This window comes from Sinohyriopsis cumingii, chromosome 10 (genome assembly GCF_028554795.1).
Source record: "Sinohyriopsis cumingii isolate HCF-2022 chromosome 10, ASM2855479v2, whole genome shotgun sequence".
Lineage (NCBI taxonomy): Eukaryota > Metazoa > Mollusca > Bivalvia > Unionida > Unionidae > Sinohyriopsis > Sinohyriopsis cumingii.
Window position 1 is genome coordinate 78,327,511 of NC_142970.1, and position 9,546 is coordinate 78,337,056.

Sequence of the window (9,546 nt, forward strand, 5' to 3'; positions counted from 1 at the left end):
AATGAGGGAGGGAATACTAACTTTATTATATACAGGAAAGGGGGAACAAACAGATCTTAAAAACTGGAGCCAGATCTCACTTTTAAACACGGATTATAAAATATTAAGTCACATTTTGGTGGGAAGGGTAAAAAACTATGGGGGAAATAAAAAATATAAACAGAGTTGTGAGGAAAAGGAAAGTCCATCCAAAATAACAACTTAAGCATACAAATTATTATTTAGTATCTTGAGATTAAGGGAGATAAATGGACACTAGTACGTTTTGACCAAGAAAAGGCATTTGGCTGTATGTTAACACATAAAATCTTTAGCTATAGAAATAATAGCTTAATAAAAGTAATAGATTGTTCTAAGAAACTACAACATATAAGTAATGCTATTTTTTATTTGTGTTTTGTTTTCATATTTGTTTTATAATCTTTGCAACTTTTGGCTGTCTTATTTATTTGGAGATATATGTAAAAAACTATGTAGTGCATTTCAGACAAATCGCAACAAAAACAAACACAAAGTAAAAATATTTTTATTTACTAGATATTTTTTAATTGTTTAAAAACAATAACAAATGGATCTCTCTTCTAAATTAAAAATCAACATAAAATAAGACTGGAAATGACTGGATATACATATTGTTATGAGTCCTTGCTCATAAAATAAGTAACAGAAAAGAGCAAAAGACAACAAGCTTTGTAAAATTTAATAAATAATTTATTTCCCTAGAATACAAAGTAAAAATTAAAAGAAAAAGAACTTATGCTATTGCAAATTTAATCCCAAAATAATCCAAGAATCACATACAGAAGTCCTAGGAATTTAAAGTCCGGAATAAAATTCAGTAAAAGTCTAGAAAAGTTTCAAAACTGACGGCGATGACTTGTCTGTTATAGCTATTTAACTGTTGATGTGTCAACAGCCTTTTGTTGAATCACAGTAATGTAATTCCAGGTTTGAATTCAGTATGAATTCCAGTGAATGTATTTATCCAAGATAAGTATCAGAGCGCTTTTATAATTCTAGAGAAAATAATCACTTGAATTAAATAATTTGAAGAAAATAAAATTCATCCCAACTGGTCAGAATATAATACAACTTGAAAATGCTAAATGTTAAAGCACGAATGACCAAGTTCTCACAATTACAATATTATATAGTTCTCTAACTCTGGTCATAATTAGCATTTTCTAAAACAAAACATTACCTAATGGAAAATAAAACTCTAGAGTGATCCTAATGTTTACAAATTTAAAACCATCACCTATTGAATTCACTTAGGAAATTCTAATACCCTGACCCAAACGAACATATTTATTTCTTCTATTAATAAAAATCCTGATATTAAGCTCATACACATAGAGAATAATTTAGCTATGTATTAGTGTTTTTTTATAGATAAAATAAAAAAGTCAATCAGGTCAAAAAGAATTGAACTCGATTTTGGACAAGGTCAAGTCCAGCATACAATGTTACATTACAGTAGCATGTACTGAAATAATTTTGTTGTAAACTAAGAAACAAACAAATTCAATATACATAACACTCCCAAGCTTCAGGAAGACATACATATGACTCTGTTCAAAAATCCATTATAATTGTTGTTCATGGGTATGAACTCTCAAGTTAAGTTTCTGCAATTAGACCCATTATTTAAAAATACTTTTATACTGTCATGTATATTTGATATAATTTATATTTAATTTAATTTAATTGTTTGTTTGTTAGTTTTCATTTTTATAATATTCATAACATGCTATTGTAAGGTCATTTTATTTACTGGAATTTGACATTTTCCAGAAATTAGTTTGAACTGACTTTTTTCGTAAACACCTAATATTAGACCTTTGTATCGTAATGCTGACCTAGTTCCTGACCTTGATACAGAATTAGTAAGAGTTGAAGTAAATAACTTCTTTTTGTAATTTTTTAATAATTTATTCTTAATGTGTGATTTATAGAGTGAAATCGAGACTGTACTTTACGTGATGTAAAGCTTCTGTCTTGTTCTTGAAAGTGATCACATGACCCTCATACGGGAATCTGTTTTACATCTTTAATTAGTGTGTAACCTTTTTCTATTGAGAATTTAGTCAGGCTTTTATACACTTGGATGTAAGGTGTTTTTTCTGTTGTGACCAGTTCGAGTTGAAATTCTTTTTAATGGAATGGTTAATTCTTTTCTCTGGGAATATTTAAGTGCTCATTGACTACATTATACGTCATCACCTTCCATTTTGGATTTCCTTTGGGACTTGAACTCAAATTCATTAGAGCATTTTATTACTAGGACTTCTAGTTTTTAATTCTTGGATTATTTTTGGATTTGATTCTTAAAACCATAGGTTTTCTCCTCATTTTTACCTTGTTTTGTTTCTAGTGAAATACATTATTTGTTAAATTTTACAAAGCTGGTTTTCTTCCATTTTTTCTCTCTTCTTGTTACTGTTTATGAGAGCCCAATCACGTAACAATATGTTCAGTCATAAAACTTATTGTGGGCAATTATCTTGAAAAGTACTTGACTCTGCCCCCCAAAAAGGCCAGTGACTATTTTTCATGTTAATTTAAGGTACTTATCTCCAGTACAGTGGCATTATCGACCAAACTGTCAACAGGTTCATTATGTTGAGTAGCAAAAGCAGGTCACAATTACCAAGATTTCTTCATTTTATGACAATTTTTCATATATTCATGTAAATTATTTGTCAGAGTGCATGAATAATAATTTTATAAAAATTATAATTTTCAGTATATTCAATAAAGTACAAAAGTTTTAGCAAGGGAACAATTCTGTCTACAAAAAAGTTAAAGTGCCACAATAAATATGATGATGGATTAATACTTAAGAAATAACAGGCAGTTGGGGTTGTGACACAGCATTCTCACAGCTTTCTTAGATCGGGTATATTTTTAATGTGTAGGTCTCTAAAATAGGAGTACAACCTAAACAAAGAAGTATCATTGCACTGGATCATAGCAAAATAAATAAATAAATGATGTACAGATGGTTTCAGAGACTACTTAACAACTCCAAATATGTATAAAAGCTTCCGTTTCTTTCTTCCTCAGAATGAAGTTAGCCTTATTTATTTCTTATTTTTATTATTAAAAATAATCCTAATGAGTATAATTGCCTCATTTAATTTTTAAATTAAGGAATCCCAAATGTCACTCCAGAACTAGTTTATCTCTATGTTTCTGGATCTGTCCTGGCACTTTAAAGCAGGTTAGTACAGCAGCGACAACAAGAAGCCAGTCAGCCTCTCATGGCCAATATGGCAACTGTAAAAGTTTTACCAGTTATGAGTCATACAAATGACACATCAGCTGTGTTTGAACAGTTTCCTTTGCTATTGTTAATAAATCAGTGGAAATCGAGTAACACAGCTGCAAATATAATTCTAAATTGTAAATTATATAGAGCAGAGTAATATCAAAAGGACCTACACTGCTGGATCAAATGAGAGTAGAGTAATATCAATAAAGGACCTACAGTACTGGATCAAATGAGAGTAGAGTAATATCAATAAAGGACCTACAGTATTGGATCAAATGAGAGTAGAGTAATATCAATAAAGGACCTACAGTACTGGATCAAAAGAGAGTAGAGTAATATCAATAAAGGACCTACAGTACTGGATCAAATGAGAGTAGAGTAATATCAATAAAGGACCTACGGTATTGGATCAAAAGAGAGTAGAGTAATAAATAAAAGGACCTACACTACTGGATCAAATGAGAGTAGAGTAATATCAAAAAAGGACCTACACTACTGGATAAAATGAGAGTAGAGTAATATCAGAAAAGGACCTACACTGCTGGATCAAATGAGAGTAGAGTAATAAATAAAAGGACATACAGTACTGGATCAAAAGAGAGCAGCCACTGATGTCATTTACGTCTTAGGGGGTAAACTGAGGTGAGTTATATTTTTAACGAATCTCCTTACAAAACTATGTGATGAAATAGTACTTAAGTTAAGATCTAATAAGTAAGCTCATATAATTTGTAGTCACTGTGGCAGGTTGAGAGTTTGATCACTGGCCGAGTCATACCAAAGACTTACAAAAATGGTACTAACAGCTGCCTCGCTTGGGGCTCAGCATTAAGAGGTTAGTGCTAGGACTGGTTGGCCTGGTGTCAGGATAATGTAACTGAGTGGGATATCACTATATACTGTCACACTGCAGACACTGTAGTGATATGACTGAAAAATTGTTAAAGCTACATTAAAAATCCAAATCACAAACAATGACCACCCCAATACTGCAAAATTGAAACAATATATATACCTGGGAATATCTTGACAATCTCTCTCGAGCAGCGAGTTGACAAGTTAATTAGAAGACTGTAAAGTAGGTGTGACACAACTTCTTGACCATTTTTCTGTTTTATTTGTTTGTCTTGTCTATGTTTTGTATTTGCCTTTGAAAACGACTCATTAAAGAGTCGAAAGCGTTCAGCAAACTAGATTCTAGCTTCACACTGTTCATTGTCAGTTTATTACACACACACACACACATATATATATATATATATAATATATACATGCACACACATTTAATATTGTCTGAAAAGCTAAATCCAGCCTTAGACAATTAGCATAAACTTTAGTTGTACTTGTGACTTCAGGCAAACAATAGCATAAACCAGTTGTTCTTGTGGCTTCAGGCAAACAGCATAGACCTGTTGTACATATGACTTCAGGCAAACAATGGCATAAACCAGTTTTTCTTGTGACTTCAGGCAAACAATAGCATAAACCAGTTTTTCTTGTGACTTCAGGCAAACAATAGCATAAACCAGTTGTTCTTGTGACTTCAGGCAAACAATAGCATAAACCAGTTGTTCTTGTGACTTCAGGCAAACAGCATAGACCTGTTGTACATATGACTTCAGGCAAACAATGGCATAAACCAGTTTTTCTTGTGACTTCAGGCAAACAATGGCATAAACCAGTTGTTCTTGTGATTTCAGGCAAACAATAGCATAAACCAGTTTTTCTTGTGACTTCAGGCAAACAATAGCATAAACCAGTTGTTCTTGTGACTTCAGGCAAACAGCATAGACCTGTTGTACCTATGACTTTAAGCAAACAGCATAATAAACCACTTCTTTTTATACCTACAGGAAAACAGCATAAACAGTTGTATTTATGGCTTCAGGCAAACAGCATTATATAAATAGTTTCTAGTTTTGAGTTCAGACAAACAGTGTAGACAAAAATCTGTAAGCAAGTTTTCTTTTATGCAGATCAGGGTGTAGACTCTGATCTGCCAGCCTGTTGCTTTGTTTTTATTGTTTATGAAGCTGTATTCTGTTTGTTTTGTTTTTATTGTATATGAAAGTATACACTGTTTGTTTTGTTTTTATTGTATACGAAGGTATACACTGTTTGTTATACTTCTGATTTCATGCAGAGATTTTAGACTCAGACCTCCCAGCCAAGTGATGTTGCTGTATATCATGGTCTACACTGTTCTAGTTGAAGGCTTTATGACCGACATAATAAAATATTTATCTGATAATCCAGTTATGTTAAAAACCTGACTGTTACACTCATCATTAATACTAAGGCCCAATCATGATAGTGTTTAAAAGAACTACTTACTTGCCAAATCAGTTAAGATCTTTTTGAAAATGTATAGTTGTTGACAAATGGTGTGTGTGTGTGTGTGTGTGTGTGTGTGTGTGTGAACTTGATTTTTAATGTAGCTCTAACAATTTTTCATATAGCTCTGATGTCAGCAGTGTGGTAATTTTTAGTGATGTCTAGCACTGGAGCATCATGCCATAGACATGTAGCATGATGTCTCACCCAGTCACATTATCCTGACACCTGGCTGACTAGTTCCAACACTGGCTTCTCATTGCTGAGTGCCAAGTGAGGCAGCTTTTAGTACCATTTTTATAATTCTTTGGTATGACTTGGCCGCAACCTCCCACATCCAAAGCAGACGCTCTAACCACTAGGCCACCAGAGTGGTCTGTTGGCCAATAAAAGGAGACTGTATAAATATGCTGTCTGTATAGCCACCTATTATCTTGGCAGATTCACTGAAAAAATACACATTAACTTGTAAACTAGCCATAGAGAAATTAGCAATGTGTTGATTTGAAAATAGTGTTGATAGATATGTGCTTGTTTGGCAGATGTTAATTATTAACATTACCTGTGTGATCCCATTTTGTTGAAGAGGGAATCAGTATTGGTATTCCAAGTGGCTGAGAAATCCTTTCTTTTAGTACAAGAAGAAAAATTTACCTGGATACCCCCATTTGGTAATTGAGGGACTGGATACAGAGGATTCACTTGAGTTGTGCATATGAATACAGATGGGCGAAAGATTTTCATTGTTTGATGTTTATGCATTCATGCGAAATTTCACCACTACTCCAAAACCTGCCACATGTTTAATAGTTATCTACACAGGAAGCAGCAGAGCATTGTGGGACTCCGTACTAATCCAGTTCCCATAGTAAACCTATGCAAACACCATAATATTAAAAATTCAATAACCGAATTTTTTTTTTGAGTGTTCATGATCAAACCTATATTTATAAGTATAGATGAAACCCGGATGTCCGCTTCTGTGTAGAGGAAAACATATCAGCCATGGCATTTTCTGGACCTGCATGTGTTTGAAACATGTGCTTTCAATTCCGCACCAAAGAGTCAGTTGCTAATTTTAGGACTGAGTGTTCCAAACTCAAGACTGTTAAAGGACTGAAATTCCAGCAATAAAACAATGTATCAGTGTTTTTCTCTCACTTACATCTAGGATAAGTTCTCAAAGGATTCTTTTCCAACAACATAACTTACATTATTAACCAGTCCTGGCAGCCAAACCCATATATACTCTGTTTTATGTTCACCCATTTCTGGGATGGTTCCCATTTTTCTATTTCATTAGTACCATGTGTCCTGTAGGTCTTTCAGACATTATAGTTTTAGTCAAGGTATGAGAACTTGAAATAAACTTGTTGTGCAGAAGCCATTTATAATGTTATTATTCAACTTGCCATTACTGTATCCAAGTTCTATATATTCCATTATTACCCTAAGTGCAAGCCATGCACAAAGTTGGTCAAAGAACTCTAAGAACAAAAGGTATTGTGCACAATCCTTTTTTCTTTTGGTCACAATGACCACAACATTTGAGTTAAGATATGAAATGTTTGTGCAGAAAGTATTTATTAATATTTAGCCAAACTGACCTCTGACCCCAAACTCAATAGGCTTCACCCTGCTCCAGGTGCAAGCTGTCCAGTGTTTAGTACAGGACCTAAGGTTACTGTGCAGAAATCAACGTTCTTCTTCATTCACACTAGCCTCTGACCTCTTGACCTCAAAATTGATAGGTTTCTTCCTTACTAAAAATGCCATCCATAAAGTTTCATTCAGAACTAATGATGCTGTGCAGAAACCATTTTACTTCTTTCAGTCACAGTGATCTTCACCCATGTCCTTTTGATCAGAAATCCATACACAGCTTCCATATCCCAAATGCATGTCATTTACAAAGTTTGGTAATGGCAGATGGTGGATTAACTCAAATTATTGTATGGAAATGAGCTAGGGAACAGATGGACAGACATTTAAATACAGTATGCCTTATTGCCTTATTGCCTTATTGTAGATGCATAATAACCTCTGTATTGCCCTTGTGCAATATTTCCAATTTTAGAACACACTGAAGTTCAATCTTATTTCTAGCCAGTTAAGCAGTTAATAATTTACTTACAAATTTAAAATAAACCTTTGAAAGGCATGTGCCTTAATATGGACTACTTTGTAACGCCGGAACTTTTTTCTCTCCCTTGTTTCAATCCAGTGTGACAAAATTTATCACAAAACGAGCCAGTGTTAGAATCAAAATAATGGATGCTCTCTACTTAAATTGTAATGCTAGTAGAAATTATGAGTCTGTTTATCTTAACAGTAAACAGCGCTATTAGTGTCATCTTAAATTTGTTGTGTCTCGTTGTTTCAATGAGTTAAAAGGAAGGTCATGCAGAGGTCAATATCCATAATAGCTACCTGATAGATCAACTCGATTGGATCGAGACAGATCCTTAAGTTAGGAGTAGTAGTTTGAATAAAGTGATTTTTTTTCTTTCTTACATTTCAAAGTTAGAGGCAAATACATCTAACTCAGAGAGGTCAATGAGAGGTTTCCATGACAAAGAGGCCCATGAGAGGCTTCCATGACAAAGAGGCCCATGAGAGGTTTCCATGACAAAGAGTTCATGAGAGGCTTGCATGACAAAGAGGCTCATGAGTGGCTTCCATGACAAAGAGTTCATGAGAGGTTTCCATGACAAAGAGTTCATAAGAGGCTTCCATGACAAAGAGACCCATGGGAGGCTTCCATGACAAAGAGGCTTCCATGACAAAGAGGCCCATGAAAGGCTTCCATGACAAAGAGGCTCATAAGAGGCTTCCATGACAAAGAGTTAATGAGAAGCTTCCATGACAAAGAGTTCATGAGAGGCTTTCATGACAAAGAGACCCATGAGAGGCATCCATGACAAAGAGGCTCATAAGAGGCTTCCATGACAAAGAGGCCCATGAGAGGCTTCCATGACAGAGTTCATGAGAGGTTTCCATGACAAGAGTTAATGAGAGGTTTCCATGACAAAGAGGCACATGAGAGGCTTCCATGACAAATAGGCTCATGAGAGGCTTCCATAACAAAGAGGCTCATGAGATGCTTCCATGATAAAGAGTTCATGAGAGGCTTCCATGACAAAGAGGCCCATGAGAGATTTCCATGACAAAGAGGCTCATGAGAGGCTTCCATGACAAATAGGCTCATGAGAGGCTTCCATGACAAAGAGGCCTATGAGAGGCTTTCATGACAAAGAGTCCACGACAGGCTTCCATGACAAAGTTAATGAGAGGTTCCCATGAGAAAGAGGCCCATGAGAGGCTTCCATGACAGATAGGCTCATGAGAGGCTTCCATGACAAAGAGTTCATGAGAGGCTTCCATGACAAAGAGGCCCATGAGAGGCTTCCATGACAAAGAGGCTCATGAGAGGCTTCCATGACAAAGAGTTCATGAGAGGTTTCCATGACAAGGAGGCCAGTGAGAGGCTTCCATGACAAAGAGGCCCATGAGAGGCTTCCATGACAGAGGCCCTTGACATGCTTCCAGATATTTATTCTTACTGTCTTGTGTTGAAAGAATTATCAGCTAATTTAACAATTTAGACCATCTTGATCAGATCTTATAAATAACTCACTGCTTGTAAATGTTAAATTGTATGTTTGATTTATGTGCAGTAGGACAGGAGCTTTACATTTTAACACTGTGGTGAAAACTTTTCCAAAACTGAAGATTAGCTACCTCGCTTGGCGCTCAGCATTAAGAGGTCAGTATTAGGACTGGTCGGCCTGGTGTCAGGATAATATGACTGGATGGGACGTCATGCTATATGTCTGCGGCATGATGCCCCAGTGCTAGACATCACTATAAACTGCCACACTGCAGATATCATAGCGATATGACTGAAAAATTGTTAAAGCTACGTTAAAAAGTTCCAA